General features: G+C 44.9%; 20 non-coding genes across 20 annotated transcripts; 16 read left to right on the plus strand and 4 right to left on the minus strand.

Moving 5' to 3' along the window:
• The first annotated feature begins 33 nt into the window (after positions 1–33).
• trnag-ucc (transfer RNA glycine (anticodon UCC)) lies at positions 34–105 on the plus strand. The gene has a single exon. It is a non-coding gene; the product is annotated as a tRNA-Gly (tRNA).
• Positions 106–1225: 1120 nt separating this feature from the next.
• Positions 1226–1297, plus strand: trnag-ucc (transfer RNA glycine (anticodon UCC)). Its single transcript has one exon. It is a non-coding gene; the product is annotated as a tRNA-Gly (tRNA).
• A 1120-nt stretch (positions 1298–2417) lies between these two features.
• trnag-ucc (transfer RNA glycine (anticodon UCC)) lies at positions 2418–2489 on the plus strand. The gene has a single exon. It is a non-coding gene; the product is annotated as a tRNA-Gly (tRNA).
• A 1120-nt stretch (positions 2490–3609) lies between these two features.
• On the plus strand, positions 3610–3681 carry trnag-ucc (transfer RNA glycine (anticodon UCC)). The gene has a single exon. It is a non-coding gene; the product is annotated as a tRNA-Gly (tRNA).
• Positions 3682–4801: 1120 nt separating this feature from the next.
• trnag-ucc (transfer RNA glycine (anticodon UCC)) lies at positions 4802–4873 on the plus strand. Its single transcript has one exon. It is a non-coding gene; the product is annotated as a tRNA-Gly (tRNA).
• Positions 4874–5993: 1120 nt separating this feature from the next.
• trnag-ucc (transfer RNA glycine (anticodon UCC)) lies at positions 5994–6065 on the plus strand. Its single transcript has one exon. It is a non-coding gene; the product is annotated as a tRNA-Gly (tRNA).
• A 1120-nt stretch (positions 6066–7185) lies between these two features.
• On the plus strand, positions 7186–7257 carry trnag-ucc (transfer RNA glycine (anticodon UCC)). The gene has a single exon. It is a non-coding gene; the product is annotated as a tRNA-Gly (tRNA).
• A 1121-nt stretch (positions 7258–8378) lies between these two features.
• Positions 8379–8450, plus strand: trnag-ucc (transfer RNA glycine (anticodon UCC)). Its single transcript has one exon. It is a non-coding gene; the product is annotated as a tRNA-Gly (tRNA).
• A 1121-nt stretch (positions 8451–9571) lies between these two features.
• trnag-ucc (transfer RNA glycine (anticodon UCC)) lies at positions 9572–9643 on the plus strand. Its single transcript has one exon. It is a non-coding gene; the product is annotated as a tRNA-Gly (tRNA).
• Positions 9644–10763: 1120 nt separating this feature from the next.
• Positions 10764–10835, plus strand: trnag-ucc (transfer RNA glycine (anticodon UCC)). Its single transcript has one exon. It is a non-coding gene; the product is annotated as a tRNA-Gly (tRNA).
• Positions 10836–11958: 1123 nt separating this feature from the next.
• Positions 11959–12030, plus strand: trnag-ucc (transfer RNA glycine (anticodon UCC)). The gene has a single exon. It is a non-coding gene; the product is annotated as a tRNA-Gly (tRNA).
• Positions 12031–13151: 1121 nt separating this feature from the next.
• Positions 13152–13223, plus strand: trnag-ucc (transfer RNA glycine (anticodon UCC)). Its single transcript has one exon. It is a non-coding gene; the product is annotated as a tRNA-Gly (tRNA).
• A 286-nt stretch (positions 13224–13509) lies between these two features.
• Positions 13510–13581, minus strand: trnap-agg (transfer RNA proline (anticodon AGG)). The gene has a single exon. It is a non-coding gene; the product is annotated as a tRNA-Pro (tRNA).
• Positions 13582–14345: 764 nt separating this feature from the next.
• On the plus strand, positions 14346–14417 carry trnag-ucc (transfer RNA glycine (anticodon UCC)). The gene has a single exon. It is a non-coding gene; the product is annotated as a tRNA-Gly (tRNA).
• Positions 14418–14703: 286 nt separating this feature from the next.
• trnap-agg (transfer RNA proline (anticodon AGG)) lies at positions 14704–14775 on the minus strand. The gene has a single exon. It is a non-coding gene; the product is annotated as a tRNA-Pro (tRNA).
• Positions 14776–15538: 763 nt separating this feature from the next.
• trnag-ucc (transfer RNA glycine (anticodon UCC)) lies at positions 15539–15610 on the plus strand. The gene has a single exon. It is a non-coding gene; the product is annotated as a tRNA-Gly (tRNA).
• A 286-nt stretch (positions 15611–15896) lies between these two features.
• Positions 15897–15968, minus strand: trnap-agg (transfer RNA proline (anticodon AGG)). Its single transcript has one exon. It is a non-coding gene; the product is annotated as a tRNA-Pro (tRNA).
• A 763-nt stretch (positions 15969–16731) lies between these two features.
• Positions 16732–16803, plus strand: trnag-ucc (transfer RNA glycine (anticodon UCC)). Its single transcript has one exon. It is a non-coding gene; the product is annotated as a tRNA-Gly (tRNA).
• A 286-nt stretch (positions 16804–17089) lies between these two features.
• On the minus strand, positions 17090–17161 carry trnap-agg (transfer RNA proline (anticodon AGG)). Its single transcript has one exon. It is a non-coding gene; the product is annotated as a tRNA-Pro (tRNA).
• A 765-nt stretch (positions 17162–17926) lies between these two features.
• Positions 17927–17998, plus strand: trnag-ucc (transfer RNA glycine (anticodon UCC)). The gene has a single exon. It is a non-coding gene; the product is annotated as a tRNA-Gly (tRNA).
• Positions 17999–18250: the final 252 nt, after the last annotated feature.

Raw genomic sequence — 18250 nt, forward strand, 5'->3', positions numbered from 1 at the left:
CGATGTCTCCATGTTTCTAATGAGCTGCACATAGCATTGGTGGTATAGTTGTGAGCATAGCTACCTTCCAAGCAGTTGACCCGGGTTCGATTCCCGGCCAATGCAGAGCATGTGGAATTCATTTAGTTTAGGGGCTGGATGTCATTTCAAGTGTATGACAGTTGAATCAATATCCTTGTTGGTGGAAGTCAGATTTGCGCCAACATTCTGCAGGTTTTCTAAATGAATAAATGTTGTGCGACATTGAACCATCTAGTGCATATAACAATAGATTTGCAGTCCATCGCCTAAACCATTCAGCCACCTCGTCCACCGCCAAAGAGGTGGCAGTTGGCGCACTGACCAATGGCCCGAGATCTGCCTGTCTGAGATTGTTAAAGGATCTGCAATAGGGCTCATCCGGGATTTGAACCCAGGACCTCTCACAACCTAAGCGAGAATCATACCCCTAGACCAACGAGCTTGACACCAACGAGTTTTTTTTGTTGCTTTCTGCAGCAATGACAGTGAGGATATCGATTGACGTGTCCACGGTGCTTGGAAAGATAGAACCTCCTGTGAGTGTTTGTGCTATACTTGTGAGCGTGAATCAACGTAAATGAATGTAAAAAATACCCATTAAAATCGATTCGTTTTCAACTAGAAACGTTGAGACGCATCGTATCCGTCTAAATTCTCCATAACTGCTTATGTTACACCTTCGCATCTGCAGTGAAAGATGGTGGACCTAGAGCGGTGTTTGTCAAACCATGAGACATACCTATAATCGGTCTTCTCACAAAAACAGCTGTAGCTTCCGAACCGTTTGACCTACAAATTCGTATGACCACTCTCTGGAAAGGGGAGACCCCCACGAACACAGTGGCATTCTCACTTTTCCTCTACGTCCCCCACAAGTGTCAGGGGACTCGTCTGAAGTCGGAACCGTCTATGTGCCAACTTCTGTTTGTAGAATCCAAAACCTTTGGGCTACAAACTAATGTGATCCCACTTGTCACAATGTTCTCCGCTTTGCCCTACGTTCCCCACAACTGTCACGGGACTAATCTGGAGGTAACCGGTACCGATTAAAATGATAGATTTTTTAACCAGGGACCTCTCGCAACCTAAGCCATAATCATACACCTATACCAACGATCCGATTGGTCAAAGAATTTTCACTTTCCAGCAAAATTAAGGTCAAGATATGAATCGATGTCTCCATGTTTCTAATGAGCTGCACATAGCATTGGTGGTATAGTGGTGAGCATAGCTACCTTCCAAGCAGTTGACCCGGGTTCGATTCCCGGCCAATGCAGAGCATGTGGAATTCATTTAGTTTAGGGGCTGGATGTCATTTCAAGTGTATGACAGTTGAATCAATATCCTTGTTGGTGGAAGTCAGATTTGCGCCAACATTCTGCAGGTTTTCTAAATGAATAAATGTTGTGCGACATTGAACCATCTAGTGCATATCACAATAGATTTGCAGTCCATCGCCTAAACCATTCAGCCACCTCGTCCACCGCCAAAGAGGTGGCAGTTGGCGCACTGACCAATGGCCCGAGATCTGCCTGTCTGAGATTGTTAAAGGATCTGCAATAGGGCTCATCCGGGATTTGAACCCAGGACCTCTCACAACCTAAGCGAGAATCATACCCCTAGACCAACGAGCTTGACATCAACAGGTTTTTTTTGTTGCTTTCTGCAGCAATGACAGTGAGGATATCGATTGACGTGTCCACGGTGCTTGGAAAGATAGAACCTCATGTGAGTGTTTGTGCTATACTTGTGAGCGTGAATCAACGTAAATGAATGTAAAAAATACCCATTAAAATCGATTCGTTTTCAACTAGAAACGTTGAGACGCATCGTATCCGTCTAAATTCTCCATAACTGCTTATGTTACACCTTCGCATCTGCAGTGAAAGATGGTGGACCTAGAGCGGTGTTTGTCAAACCATGAGACATACCTATAATCGGTCTTCTCACAAAAACAGCTGTAGCTTCCGAACCGTTTGACCTATAAATTCGTATGACCACTCTCTGGAAAGGGGAGACCCCCACGAACACAGTGGCATTCTCACTTTTCCTCTACGTCCCCCACAAGTGTCAGGGGACTCGTCTGAAGTCGGAACCGTCTATGTGCCAACTTCTGTTTGTAGAATCCAAAACCTTTGGGCTACAAACTAATGTGATCCCACTTGTCACAATGTTCTCCGCTTTGCCCTACGTTCCCCACAGGTGTCACGGGACTAATCTGGAGGTAACCGGTACCGATTAAAATGATAGATTTTTTAACCAGGGACCTCTCGCAACCTAAGCCATAATCATACACCTATACCAACGATCCGATTGGTCAAAGAATTTTCACTTTCCAGCAAAATTAAGGTCAAGATATGAATCGATGTCTCCATGTTTCTAATGAGCTGCACATAGCATTGGTGGTATAGTGGTGAGCATAGCTACCTTCCAAGCAGTTGACCCGGGTTCGATTCCCGGCCAATGCAGAGCATGTGGAATTCATTTAGTTTAGGGGCTGGATGTCATTTCAAGTGTATGACAGTTGAATCAATATCCTTGTTGGTGGAAGTCAGATTTGCGCCAACATTCTGCAGGTTTTCTAAATGAATAAATGTTATGCGACATTGAACCATCTAGTGCATATCACAATAGATTTGCAGTCCATCGCCTAAACCATTCAGCCACCTCGTCCACCGCCAAAGAGGTGGCAGTTGGCGCACTGACCAATGGCCCGAGATCTGCCTGTCTGAGATTGTTAAAGGATCTGCAATAGGGCTCATCCGGGATTTGAACCCAGGACCTCTCACAACCTAAGCGAGAATCATACCCCTAGACCAACGAGCTTGACATCAACAGGTTTTTTTTGTTGCTTTCTGCAGCAATGACAGTGAGGATATCGATTGACGTGTCCACGGTGCTTGGAAAGATAGAACCTCATGTGAGTGTTTGTGCTATATTTGTGAGCGTGAATCAACGTAAATGAATGTAAAAAATACCCATTAAAATCGATTCGTTTTCAACTAGAAACGTTGAGACGCATCGTATCCGTCTAAATTCTCCATAACTGCTTATGTTACACCTTCGCATCTGCAGTGAAAGATGGTGGACCTAGAGCGGTGTTTGTCAAACCATGAGACATACCTATAATCGGTCTTCTCACAAAAACAGCTGTAGCTTCCGAACCGTTTGACCTATAAATTCGTATGACCACTCTCTGGAAAGGGGAGACCCCCACGAACACAGTGGCATTCTCACTTTTCCTCTACGTCCCCCACAAGTGTCAGGGGACTCGTCTGAAGTCGGAACCGTCTATGTGCCAACTTCTGTTTGTAGAATCCAAAACCTTTGGGCTACAAACTAATGTGATCCCACTTGTCACAATGTTCTCCGCTTTGCCCTACGTTCCCCACAGGTGTCACGGGACTAATCTGGAGGTAACCGGTACCGATTAAAATGATAGATTTTTTAACCAGGGACCTCTCGCAACCTAAGCCATAATCATACACCTATACCAACGATCCGATTGGTCAAAGAATTTTCACTTTCCAGCAAAATTAAGGTCAAGATATGAATCGATGTCTCCATGTTTCTAATGAGCTGCACATAGCATTGGTGGTATAGTGGTGAGCATAGCTACCTTCCAAGCAGTTGACCCGGGTTCGATTCCCGGCCAATGCAGAGCATGTGGAATTCATTTAGTTTAGGGGCTGGATGTCATTTCAAGTGTATGACAGTTGAATCAATATCCTTGTTGGTGGAAGTCAGATTTGCGCCAACATTCTGCAGGTTTTCTAAATGAATAAATGTTGTGCGACATTGAACCATCTAGTGCATATCACAATAGATTTGCAGTCCATCGCCTAAACCATTCAGCCACCTCGTCCACCGCCAAAGAGGTGGCAGTTGGCGCACTGACCAATGGCCCGAGATCTGCCTGTCTGAGATTGTTAAAGGATCTGCAATAGGGCTCATCCGGGATTTGAACCCAGGACCTCTCACAACCTAAGCGAGAATCATACCCCTAGACCAACAAGCTTGACACCAACAGGTTTTTTTTGTTGCTTTCTGCAGCAATGACAGTGAGGATATCGATTGACGTGTCCACGGTGCTTGGAAAGATAGAACCTCATGTGAGTGTTTGTGCTATACTTGTGAGCGTGAATCAACGTAAATGAATGTAAAAAATACCCATTAAAATCGATTCGTTTTCAACTAGAAACGTTGAGACGCATCGTATCCGTCTAAATTCTCCATAACTGCTTATGTTACACCTTCGCATCTGCAGTGAAAGATGGTGGACCTAGAGCGGTGTTTGTCAAACCATGAGACATACCTATAATCGGTCTTCTCACAAAAACAGCTGTAGCTTCCGAACCGTTTGACCTACAAATTCGTATGACCACTCTCTGGAAAGGGGAGACCCCCACGAACACAGTGGCATTCTCACTTTTCATCTACGTCCCCCACAAGTGTCAGGGGACTCGTCTGAAGTCGGAACCGTCTATGTGCCAACTTCTGTTTGTAGAATCCAAAACCTTTGGGCTACAAACTAATGTGATCCCACTTGTCACAATGTTCTCCGCTTTGCCCTACGTTCCCCACAGGTGTCACGGGACTAATCTGGAGGTAACCGGTACCGATTAAAATGATAGATTTTTTAACCAGGGACCTCTCGCAACCTAAGCCATAATCATACACCTATACCAACGATCCGATTGGTCAAAGAATTTTCACTTTCCAGCAAAATTAAGGTCAAGATATGAATCGATGTCTCCATGTTTCTAATGAGCTGCACATAGCATTGGTGGTATAGTGGTGAGCATAGCTACCTTCCAAGCAGTTGACCCGGGTTCGATTCCCGGCCAATGCAGAGCATGTGGAATTCATTTAGTTTAGGGGCTGGATGTCATTTCAAGTGTATGACAGTTGAATCAATATCCTTGTTGGTGGAAGTCAGATTTGCGCCAACATTCTGCAGGTTTTCTAAATGAATAAATGTTGTGCGACATTGAACCATCTAGTGCATATCACAATAGATTTGCAGTCCATCGCCTAAACCATTCAGCCACCTTGTCCACCGCCAAAGAGGTGGCAGTTGGCGCACTGACCAATGGCCCGAGATCTGCCTGTCTGAGATTGTTAAAGGATCTGCAATAGGGCTCATCCGGGATTTGAACCCAGGACCACTCACAACCTAAGCGAGAATCATACCCCTAGACCAACAAGCTTGACACCAACAGGTTTTTTTTGTTGCTTTCTGCAGCAATGACAGTGAGGATATCGATTGACGTGTCCACGGTGCTTGGAAAGATAGAACCTCATGTGAGTGTTTGTGCTATATTTGTGAGCGTGAATCAACGTAAATGAATGTAAAAAATACCCATTAAAATCGATTCGTTTTCAACTAGAAACGTTGAGACGCATCGTATCCGTCTAAATTCTCCATAACTGCTTATGTTACACCTTCACATCTGCAGTGAAAGATGGTGGACCTAGAGCGGTGTTTGTCAAACCATGAGACATACCTATAATCGGTCTTCTCACAAAAACAGCTGTAGCTTCCGAACCGTTTGACCTATAAATTCGTATGACCACTCTCTGGAAAGGGGAGACCCCCACGAACACAGTGGCATTCTCACTTTTCCTCTACGTCCCCCACAAGTGTCAGGGGACTCGTCTGAAGTCGGAACCGTCTATGTGCCAACTTCTGTTTGTAGAATCCAAAACCTTTGGGCTACAAACTAATGTGATCCCACTTGTCACAATGTTCTCCGCTTTGCCCTACGTTCCCCACAGGTGTCACAGGACTAATCTGGAGGTAACCGGTACCGATTAAAATGATAGATTTTTTAACCAGGGACCTCTCGCAACCTAAGCCATAATCATACACCTATACCAACGATCCGATTGGTCAAAGAATTTTCACTTTCCAGCAAAATTAAGGTCAAGATATGAATCGATGTCTCCATGTTTCTAATGAGCTGCACATAGCATTGGTGGTATAGTGGTGAGCATAGCTACCTTCCAAGCAGTTGACCCGGGTTCGATTCCCGGCCAATGCAGAGCATGTGGAATTCATTTAGTTTAGGGGCTGGATGTCATTTCAAGTGTATGACAGTTGAATCAATATCCTTGTTGGTGGAAGTCAGATTTGCGCCAACATTCTGCAGGTTTTCTAAATGAATAAATGTTGTGCGACATTGAACCATCTAGTGCATATCACAATAGATTTGCAGTCCATCGCCTAAACCATTCAGCCACCTCGTCCACCGCCAAAGAGGTGGCAGTTGGCGCACTGACCAATGGCCCGAGATCTGCCTGTCTGAGATTGTTAAAGGATCTGCAATAGGGCTCATCCGGGATTTGAACCCAGGACCTCTCACAACCTAAGCGAGAATCATACCCCTAGACCAACAAGCTTGACACCAACAGGTTTTTTTTGTTGCTTTCTGCAGCAATGACAGTGAGGATATCGATTGACGTGTCCACGGTGCTTGGAAAGATAGAACCTCATGTGAGTGTTTGTGCTATACTTGTGAGCGTGAATCAACGTAAATGAATGTAAAAAATACCCATTAAAATCGATTCGTTTTCAACTAGAAACGTTGAGACGCATCGTATCCGTCTAAATTCTCCATAACTGCTTATGTTACACCTTCGCATCTGCAGTGAAAGATGGTGGACCTAGAGCGGTGTTTGTCAAACCATGAGACATACCTATAATCGGTCTTCTCACAAAAACAGCTGTAGCTTCCGAACCGTTTGACCTACAAATTCGTATGACCACTCTCTGGAAAGGGGAGACCCCCACGAACACAGTGGCATTCTCAAATTTCATCTACGTCCCCCACAAGTGTCAGGGGACTCGTCTGAAGTCGGAACTGTCTATGTGCCAACTTCTGTTTGTAGAATCCAAAACCTTTGGGCTACAAACTAATGTGATCCCACTTGTCACAATGTTCTCCGCTTTGCCCTACGTTCCCCACAGGTGTCACGGGACTAATCTGGAGGTAACCGGTACCGATTAAAATGATAGATTTTTTAACCAGGGACCTCTCGCAACCTAAGCCATAATCATACACCTATACCAACGATCCGATTGGTCAAAGAATTTTCACTTTCCAGCAAAATTAAGGTCAAGATATGAATCGATGTCTCCATGTTTCTAATGAGCTGCACATAGCATTGGTGGTATAGTGGTGAGCATAGCTACCTTCCAAGCAGTTGACCCGGGTTTGATTCCCGGCCAATGCAGAGCATGTGGAATTCATTTAGTTTAGGGGCTGGATGTCATTTCAATTGTATGACAGTTGAATCAATATCCTTGTTGGTGGAAGTCAGATTTGCGCCAACATTCTGCAGGTTTTCTAAATGAATAAATGTTGTGCGACATTGAACCATCTAGTGCATATCACAATAGATTTGCAGTCCATCGCCTAAACCATTCAGCCACCTCGTCCACCGCCAAAGAGGTGGCAGTTGGCGCACTGACCAATGGCCCGAGATCTGCCTGTCTGAGATTGTTAAAGGATCTGCAATAGGGCTCATCCGGGATTTGAACCCAGGACCTCTCACAACCTAAGCGAGAATCATACCCCTAGACCAACGAGCTTGACACCAACAGTGTTTTTTTTGTTGCTTTCTGCAGCAATGACAGTGAGGATATCGATTGACGTGTCCACGGTGCTTGGAAAGATAGAACCTCATGTGAGTGTTTGTGCTATACTTGTGAGCGTGAATCAACGTAAATGAATGTAAAAAATACCCATTAAAATCGATTCGTTTTCAACTAGAAACGTTGAGACGCATCGTATCCGTCTAAATTCTCCATAACTGCTTATGTTACACCTTCGCATCTGCAGTGAAAGATGGTGGACCTAGAGCGGTGTTTGTCAAACCATGAGACATACCTATAATCGGTCTTCTCACAAAAACAGCTGTAGCTTCCGAACCGTTTGACCTACAAATTCGTATGACCACTCTCTGGAAAGGGGAGACCCCCACGAACACAGTGGCATTCTCACTTTTCCTCTACGTCCCCCACAAGTGTCAGGGGACTCGTCTGAAGTCGGAACCGTCTATGTGCCAACTTCTGTTTGTAGAATCCAAAACCTTTGGGCTACAAACTAATGTGATCCCACTTGTCACAATGTTCTCCGCTTTGCCCTACGTTCCCCACAGGTGTCACGGGACTAATCTGGAGGTAACCGGTACCGATTAAAATGATAGATTTTTTAACCAGGGACCTCTCGCAACCTAAGCCATAATCATACACCTATACCAACGATCCGATTGGTCAAAGAATTTTCACTTTCCAGCAAAATTAAGGTCAAGATATGAATCGATGTCTCCATGTTTCTAATGAGCTGCACATAGCATTGGTGGTATAGTGGTGAGCATAGCTACCTTCCAAGCAGTTGACCCGGGTTCGATTCCCGGCCAATGCAGAGCATGTGGAATTCATTTAGTTTAGGGGCTGGATGTCATTTCAAGTGTATGACAGTTGAATCAATATCCTTGTTGGTGGAAGTCAGATTTGCGCCAACATTCTGCAGGTTTTCTAAATGAATAAATGTTGTGCGACATTGAACCATCTAGTGCATATCACAATAGATTTGCAGTCCATCGCCTAAACCATTCAGCCACCTTGTCCACCGCCAAAGAGGTGGCAGTTGGCGCACTGACCAATGGCCCGAGATCTGCCTGTCTGAGATTGTTAAAGGATCTGCAATAGGGCTCATCCGGGATTTGAACCCAGGACCTCTCACAACCTAAGCGAGAATCATACCCCTAGACCAACGAGCTTGACACCAACAGTGTTTTTTTTGTTGCTTTCTGCAGCAATGACAGTGAGGATATCGATTGACGTGTCCACGGTGCTTGGAAAGATAGAACCTCATGTGAGTGTTTGTGCTATACTTGTGAGCGTGAATCAACGTAAATGAATGTAAAAAATACCCATTAAAATCGATTCGTTTTCAACTAGAAACGTTGAGACGCATCGTATCCGTCTAAATTCTCCATAACTGCTTATGTTACACCTTCACATCTGCAGTGAAAGATGGTGGACCTAGAGCGGTGTTTGTCAAACCATGAGACATACCTATAATCGGTCTTCTCACAAAAACAGCTGTAGCTTCCGAACCGTTTGACCTACAAATTCGTATGACCACTCTCTGGAAAGGGGAGACCCCCACGAACACAGTGGCATTCTCACTTTTCCTCTACGTCCCCCACAAGTGTCAGGGGACTCGTCTGAAGTCGGAACCGTCTATGTGCCAACTTCTGTTTGTAGAATCCAAAACCTTTGGGCTACAAACTAATGTGATCCCACTTGTCACAATGTTCTCCGCTTTGCCCTACGTTCCCCACAGGTGTCACGGGACTAATCTGGAGGTAACCGGTACCGATTAAAATGATAGATTTTTTAACCAGGGACCTCTCGCAACCTAAGCCATAATCATACACCTATACCAACGATCCGATTGGTCAAAGAATTTTCACTTTCCAGCAAAATTAAGGTCAAGATATGAATCGATGTCTCCATGTTTCTAATGAGCTGCACATTGCATTGGTGGTATAGTGGTGAGCATAGCTACCTTCCAAGCAGTTGACCCGGGTTCGATTCCCGGCCAATGCAGAGCATGTGGAATTCATTTAGTTTAGGGGCTGGATGTCATTTCAAGTGTATGACAGTTGAATCAATATCCTTGTTGGTGGAAGTCAGATTTGCGCCAACATTCTGCAGGTTTTCTAAATGAATAAATGTTGTGCGACATTGAACCATCTAGTGCATATCACAATAGATTTGCAGTCCATCGCCTAAACCATTCAGCCACCTCGTCCACCGCCAAAGAGGTGGCAGTTGGCGCACTGACCAATGGCCCGAGATCTGCCTGTCTGAGATTGTTAAAGGATCTGCAATAGGGCTCATCCGGGATTTGAACCCAGGACCTCTCACAACCTAAGCGAGAATCATACCCCTAGACCAACGAGCTTGACACCAACAGGTTTTTTTTGTTGCTTTCTGCAGCAATGACAGTGAGGATATCGATTGACGTGTCCACGGTGCTTGGAAAGATAGAACCTCATGTGAGTGTTTGTGCTATACTTGTGAGCGTGAATCAACGTAAATGAATGTAAAAAATACCCATTAAAATCGATTCGTTTTCAACTAGAAACGTTGAGACGCATCGTATCTGTCTAAATTCTCCATAACTGCTTATGTTACACCTTCGCATCTGCAGTGAAAGATGGTGGACCTAGAGCGGTGTTTGTCAAACCATGAGACATACCTATAATCGGTCTTCTCACAAAAACAGCTGTAGCTTCCGAACCGTTTGACCTACAAATTCGTATGACCACTCTCTGGAAAGGGGAGACCCCCACGAACACAGTGGCATTCTCACTTTTCCTCTACGTCCCCCACAAGTGTCAGGGGACTCGTCTGAAGTCGGAACCGTCTATGTGCCAACTTCTGTTTGTAGAATCCAAAACCTTTGGGCTACAAACTAATGTGATCCCACTTGTCACAATGTTCTCCGCTTTGCCCTACGTTCCCCACAAGTGTCACGGGACTAATCTGGAGGTAACCGGTACCGATTAAAATGATAGATTTTTTAACCAGGGACCTCTCGCAACCTAAGCCATAATCATACACCTATACCAACGATCCGATTGGTCAAAGAATTTTCACTTTCCAGCAAAATTAAGGTCAAGATATGAATCGATGTCTCCATGTTTCTAATGAGCTGCACATAGCATTGGTGGTATAGTGGTGAGCATAGCTGCCTTCCAAGCAGTTGACCCGGGTTTGATTCCCGGCCAATGCAGAGCATGTGGAATTCATTTAGTTTAGGGGCTGGATGTCATTTCAAGTGTATGACAGTTGAATCAATATCCTTGTTGTTGGAAGTCAGATTTGCGCCAACATTCTGCAGGTTTTCTAAATGAATAAATCTTGTGCGACATTGAACCATCTAGTGCATATCACAATAGATTTGCAGTCCATCGCCTAAACCATTCAGCCACCTCGTCCACCGCCAAAGAGGTGGCAGTTGGCGCACTGACCAATGGCCCGAGATCTGCCTGTCTGAGATTGTTAAAGGATCTGCAATAGGGCTCATCCGGGATTTGAACCCAGGACCTCTCACAACCTAAGCGAGAATCATACCCCTAGACCAACAAGCCTTGACACCAACAGTGTTTTTTTTGTTGCTTTCTGCAGCAATGACAGTGAGGATATCGATTGACGTGTCCACGGTGCTTGGAAAGATAGAACCTCATGTGAGTGTTTGTGCTATACTTGTGAGCGTGAATCAACGTAAATGAATGTAAAAAATACCCATTAAAATCGATTCGTTTTCAACTAGAAACGTTGAGACGCATCGTATCCGTCTAAATTCTCCATAACTGCTTATGTTACACCTTCGCATCTGCAGTGAAAGATGGTGGACCTAGAGCGGTGTTTGTCAAACCATGAGACATACCTATAATCGGTCTTCTCACAAAAACAGCTGTAGCTTCCGAACCGTTTGACCTACAAATTCGTATGACCACTCTCTGGAAAGGGGAGACCCCCACGAACACAGTGGCATTCTCACTTTTCCTCTACGTCCCCCACAAGTGTCAGGGGACTCGTCTGAAGTCGGAACCGTCTATGTGCCAACTTCTGTTTGTAGAATCCAAAACCTTTGGGCTACAAACTAATGTGATCCCACTTGTCACAATGTTCTCCGCTTTGCCCTACGTTCCCCACAGGTGTCACGGGACTAATCTGGAGGTAACCGGTACCGATTAAAATGATAGATTTTTTAACCAGGGACCTCTCGCAACCTAAGCCATAATCATACACCTATACCAACGATCCGATTGGTCAAAGAATTTTCACTTTCCAGCAAAATTTAAGGTCAAGATATGAATCGATGTCTCCATGTTTCTAATGAGCTGCACATAGCATTGGTGGTATAGTTGTGAGCATAGCTACCTTCCAAGCAGTTGACCCGGGTTCGATTCCCGGCCAATGCAGAGCATGTGGAATTCATTTAGTTTAGGGGCTGGATGTCATTTCAAGTGTATGACAGTTGAATCAATATCCTTGTTGGTGGAAGTCAGATTTGCGCCAACATTCTGCAGGTTTTCTAAATGAATAAATGTTGTGCGACATTGAACCATCTAGTGCATATCACAATAGATTTGCAGTCCATCGCCTAAACCATTCAGCCACCTCGTCCACCGCCAAAGAGGTGGCAGTTGGCGCACTGACCAATGGCCCGAGATCTGCCTGTCTGAGATTGTTAAAGGATCTGCAATAGGGCTCATCCGGGATTTGAACCCAGGACCTCTCACAACCTAAGCGAGAATCATACCCCTAGACCAACGAGCTTGACACCAACAGTGTTTTTTTTGTTGCTTTCTGCAGCAATGACAGTGAGGATATCGATTGACGTGTCCACGGTGCTTGGAAAGATAGAACCTCATGTGAGTGTTTGTGCTATACTTGTGAGCGTGAATCAACGTAAATGAATGTAAAAAATACCCATTAAAATCGATTCGTTTTCAACTAGAAACGTTGAGACGCATCGTATCCGTCTAAATTCTCCATAACTGCTTATGTTACACCTTCGCATCTGCAGTGAAAGATGGTGGACCTAGAGCGGTGTTTGTCAAACCATGAGACATACCTATAATCGGTCTTCTCACAAAAACAGCTGTAGCTTCCGAACCGTTTGACCTATAAATTCGTATGACCACTCTCTGGAAAGGGGAGACCCCCACGAACACAGTGGCATTCTCACTTTTCCTCTACGTCCCCCACAAGTGTCAGGGGACTCGTCTGAAGTCGGAACCGTCTATGTGCCAACTTCTGTTTGTAGAATCCAAAACCTTTGGGCTACAAACTAATGTGATCCCACTTGTCACAATGTTCTCCGCTTTGCCCTACGTTCCCCACAAGTGTCACGGGACTAATCTGGAGGTAACCGGTACCGATTAAAATGATAGATTTTTTAACCAGGGACCTCTCGCAACCTAAGCCATAATCATACACCTATACCAACGATCCGATTGGTCAAAGAATTTTCACTTTCCAGCAAAATTAAGGTCAAGATATGAATCGATGTCTCCATGTTTCTAATGAGCTGCACATAGCATTGGTGGTATAGTGGTGAGCATAGCTACCTTCCAAGCAGTTGACCCGGGTTCGATTCCCGGCCAATGCAGAGCATGTGGAATTCATTTAGTTTAGGGGCTGGATGTCATTTCAAGTGTATGACAGTTGAATCAATATCCTTGTTGGTGGAAGTCAGATTTGCGCCAACATTCTGCAGGTTTTCTAAATGAATAAATGTTGTGCGACATTGAACCATCTAGTGCATATCACAATAGATTTGCAGTCCATCGCCTAAACCATTCAGCCACCTCGTCCACCGCCAAAGAGGTGGCAGTTGGCGCACTGACCAATGGCCCGAGATCTGCCTGTCTGAGATTGTTAAAGGATCTGCAATAGGGCTCATCCGGGATTTGAACCCAGGACCTCTCACAACCTAAGCGAGAATCATACCCCTAGACCAACGAGCCTTGACACCAACAGTGTTTTTTTTGTTGCTTTCTGCAGCAATGACAGTGAGGATATCGATTGACGTGTCCACGGTGCTTGGAAAGATAGAACCTCATGTGAGTGTTTGTGCTATACTTGTGAGCGTGAATCAACGTAAATGAATGTAAAAAATACCCATTAAAATCGATTCGTTTTCAACTAGAAACGTTGAGACGCATCGTATCCGTCTAAATTCTCCATAACTGCTTATGTTACACCTTCGCATCTGCAGTGAAAGATGGTGGACCTAGAGCGGTGTTTGTCAAACCATGAGACATACCTATAATCGGTCTTCTCACAAAAACAGCTGTAGCTTCCGAACCGTTTGACCTACAAATTCGTATGACCACTCTCTGGAAAGGGGAGACCCCCACGAACACAGTGGTATTCTCACTTTTCCTCTACGTCCCCCACAAGTGTCAGGGGACTCGTCTGAAGTCGGAACCGTCTATGTGCCAACTTCTGTTTGTAGAATCCAAAACCTTTGGGCTACAAACTAATGTGATCCCACTTGTCACAATGTTCTCCGCTTTGCCCTACGTTCCCCACAAGTGTCACGGGACTAATCTGGAGGTAACCGGTACCGATTAAAATGATAGATTTTTTAACCAGGGACCTCTCGCAACCTAAGCCATAATCATACACCTATACCAACGATCCGATTGGTCAAAGAATTTTCACTTTCCAGCAAAATTAAGGTCAAGATATGAATCGATGTCTCCATGTTTCTAATGAGCTGCACATAGCATTGGTGGTATAGTGGTGAGCATAGCTGCCTTCCAAGCAGTTGACCCGGGTTCGATTCCCGGCCAATGCAGAGCATGTGGAATTCATTTAGTTTAGGGGCTGGATGTCATTTCAAGTGTATGACAGTTGAATCAATATCCTTGTTGGTGGAAGTCAGATTTGCGCCAACATTCTGCAGGTTTTCTAAATGAATAAATGTTGTGCGACATTGAACCATCTAGTGCATATCACAATAGATTTGCAGTCCATCGCCTAAACCATTCAGCCACCTCGTCCACCGCCAAAGAGGTGGCAGTTGGCGCACTGACCAATGGCCCGAGATCTGCCTGTCTGAGATTGTTAAAGGATCTGCAATAGGGCTCATCCGGGATTTGAACCCGGGACCTCTCACAACCTAAGCGAGAATCATACCCCTAGACCAACGAGCCTTGACACCAACGTGTTTTTTTTGTTGCTTTCTGCAGCAATGACAGTGAGGATATCGATTGACGTGTCCACGGTGCTTGGAAAGATAGAACCTCATGTGAGTGTTTGTGCTATACTTGTGAGCGTGAATCAACGTAAATGAATGTAAAAAATACCCATTAAAATCGATTCGTTTTCAACTAGAAACGTTGAGACGCATCGTATCCGTCTAAATTCTCCATAACTGCTTATGTTACACCTTCGCATCTGCAGTGAAAGATGGTGGACCTAGAGCGGTGTTTGTCAAACCATGAGACATACCTATAATCGGTCTTCTCACAAAAACAGCTGTAGCTTCCGAACCGTTTGACCTACAAATTCGTATGACCACTCTCTGGAAAGGGGAGACCCCCACGAACACAGTGGTATTCTCACTTTTCCTCTACGTCCCCCACAAGTGTCAGGGGACTCGTCTGAAGTCGGAACCGTCTATGTGCCAACTTCTGTTTGTAGAATCCAAAACCTTTGGGCTACAAACTAATGTGATCCCACTTGTCACAATGTTCTCCGCTTTGCCCTACGTTCCCCACAAGTGTCACGGGACTAATCTGGAGGTAACCGGTACCGATTAAAATGATAGATTTTTTAACCAGGGACCTCTCGCAACCTAAGCCATAATCATACACCTATACCAACGATCCGATTGGTCAAAGAATTTTCACTTTCCAGCAAAATTAAGGTCAAGATATGAATCGATGTCTCCATGTTTCTAATGAGCTGCACATAGCATTGGTGGTATAGTGGTGAGCATAGCTGCCTTCCAAGCAGTTGACCAGGGTTCGATTCCCGGCCAATGCAGAGCATGTGGAATTCATTTAGTTTAGGGGCTGGATGTCATTTCAAGTGTATGACAGTTGAATCAATATCCTTGTTGGTGGAAGTCAGATTTGCGCCAACATTCTGCAGGTTTTCTAAATGAATAAATGTTGTGCGACATTGAACCATCTAGTGCATATCACAATAGATTTGCAGTCCATCGCCTAAACCATTCAGCCACCTCGTCCACCGCCAAAGAGGTGGCAGTTGGCGCACTGACCAATGGCCCGAGATCTGCCTGTCTGAGATTGTTAAAGGATCTGCAATAGGGCTCATCCGGGATTTGAACCCAGGACCTCTCACAACCTAAGCGAGAATCATACCCCTAGACCAACGAGCCTTGACACCAACGTGTTTTTTTTGTTGCTTTCTGCAGCAATGACAGTGAGGATATCGATTGACGTGTCCACGGTGCTTGGAAAGATAGAACCTCATGTGAGTGTTTGTGCTATACTTGTGAGCGTGAATCAACGTAAATGAATGTAAAAAATACCCATTAAAATCGATTCGTTTTCAACTAGAAACGTTGAGACGCATCGTATCCGTCTAAATTCTCCATAACTGCTTATGTTACACCTTCGCATCTGCAGTGAAAGATGGTGGACCTAGAGCGGTGTTTGTCAAACCATGAGACATACCTATAATCGGTCTTCTCACAAAAACAGCTGTAGCTTCCGAACCGTTTGACCTACAAATTCGTATGACCACTCTCTGGAAAGGGGAGACCCCCACGAACACAGTGGCATTCTCACTTTTCCTCTACGTCCCCCACAAGTGTCAGGGGACTCGTCTGAAGTCGGAACCGTCTATGTGCCAACTTCTGTTTGTAGAATCCAAAACCTTTGGGCTACAAACTAATGTGATCCCACTTGTCACAATGTTCTCCGCTTTGCCCTACGTTCCCCACAAGTGTCACGGGACTAATCTGGAGGTAACCGGTACCGATTAAAATGATAGATTTTTTAACCAGGGACCTCTCGCAACCTAAGCCATAATCATACACCTATACCAACGATCCGATTGGTCAAAGAATTTTCACTTTCCAGCAAAATTAAGGTCAAGATATGAATCGATGTCTCCATGTTTCTAATGAGCTGCACATAGCATTGGTGGTATAGTGGTGAGCATAGCTGCCTTCCAAGCAGTTGACCCGGGTTCGATTCCCGGCCAATGCAGAGCATGTGGAATTCATTTAGTTTAGGGGCTGGATGTCATTTCAAGTGTATGACAGTTGAATCAATATCCTTGTTGGTGGAAGTCAGATTTGCGCCAACATTCTGCAGGTTTTCTAAATGAATAAATGTTGTGCGACATTGAACCATCTAGTGCATATCACAATAGATTTGCAGTCCATCGCCTAAACCATTCAGCCACCTCGTCCACCGCCAAAGAGGTGGCAGTTGGCGCACTGACCAATGGCCCGAGATCTGCCTGTCTGAGATTGTTAAAGGATCTGCAATAGGGCTCATCCGGGATTTGAACCCGGGACCTCTCACAACCTAAGCGAGAATCATACCCCTAGACCAACGAGCCTTGACACCAACAGTGTTTTTTTTGTTGCTTTCTGCAGCAATGACAGTGAGGATATCGATTGACGTGTCCACGGTGCTTGGAAAGATAGAACCTCATGTGAGTGTTTGTGCTATATTTGTGAGCGTGAATCAACGTAAATGAATGTAAAAAATACCCATTAAAATCGATTCGTTTTCAACTAGAAACGTTGAGACGCATCGTATCCGTCTAAATTCTCCATAACTGCTTATGTTACACCTTCGCATCTGCAGTGAAAGATGGTGGACCTAGAGCGGTGTTTGTCAAACCATGAGACATACCTATAATCGGTCTTCTCACAAAAACAGCTGTAGCTTCCGAACCGTTTGACCTACAAATTCGTATGACCACTCTCTGGAAAGGGGAGACCCCCACGAACACAGTGGCATTCTCACTTTTCCTCTACGTCCCCCACAAGTGTCAGGGGACTCGTCTGAAGTCGGAACCGTCTATGTGCCAACTTCTGTTTGTAGAATCCAAAACCTTTGGGCTACAAACTAATGTGATCCCACTTGTCACAATGTTCTCCGCTTTGCCCTACGTTCCCCACAAGTGTCACGGGACTAATCTGGAGGTAACCGGTACCGATTAAAATGATAGATTTTTTAACCAGGGACCTCTCGCAACCTAAGCCATAATCATACACCTATACCAACGATCCGATTGGTCAAAGAATTTTCACTTTCCAGCAAAATTTAAGGTCAAGATATGAATCGATGTCTCCATGTTTCTAATGAGCTGCACATAGCATTGGTGGTATAGTGGTGAGCATAGCTGCCTTCCAAGCAGTTGACCCGGGTTCGATTCCCGGCCAATGCAGAGCATGTGGAATTCATTTAGTTTAGGGGCTGGATGTCATTTCAAGTGTATGACAGTTGAATCAATATCCTTGTTGGTGGAAGTCAGATTTGCGCCAACATTCTGCAGGTTTTCTAAATGAATAAATGTTGTGCGACATTGAACCATCTAGTGCATATCACAATAGATTTGCAGTCCATCGCCTAAACCATTCAGCCACCTCGTCCACCGCCAAAGAGGTGGCAGTTGGCGCACTGACCAATGGCCCGAGAT

Source organism: Salvelinus alpinus, chromosome 28, assembly GCF_045679555.1.
Source record: "Salvelinus alpinus chromosome 28, SLU_Salpinus.1, whole genome shotgun sequence".
In the NCBI taxonomy this organism is placed as follows: domain Eukaryota; kingdom Metazoa; phylum Chordata; class Actinopteri; order Salmoniformes; family Salmonidae; genus Salvelinus; species Salvelinus alpinus.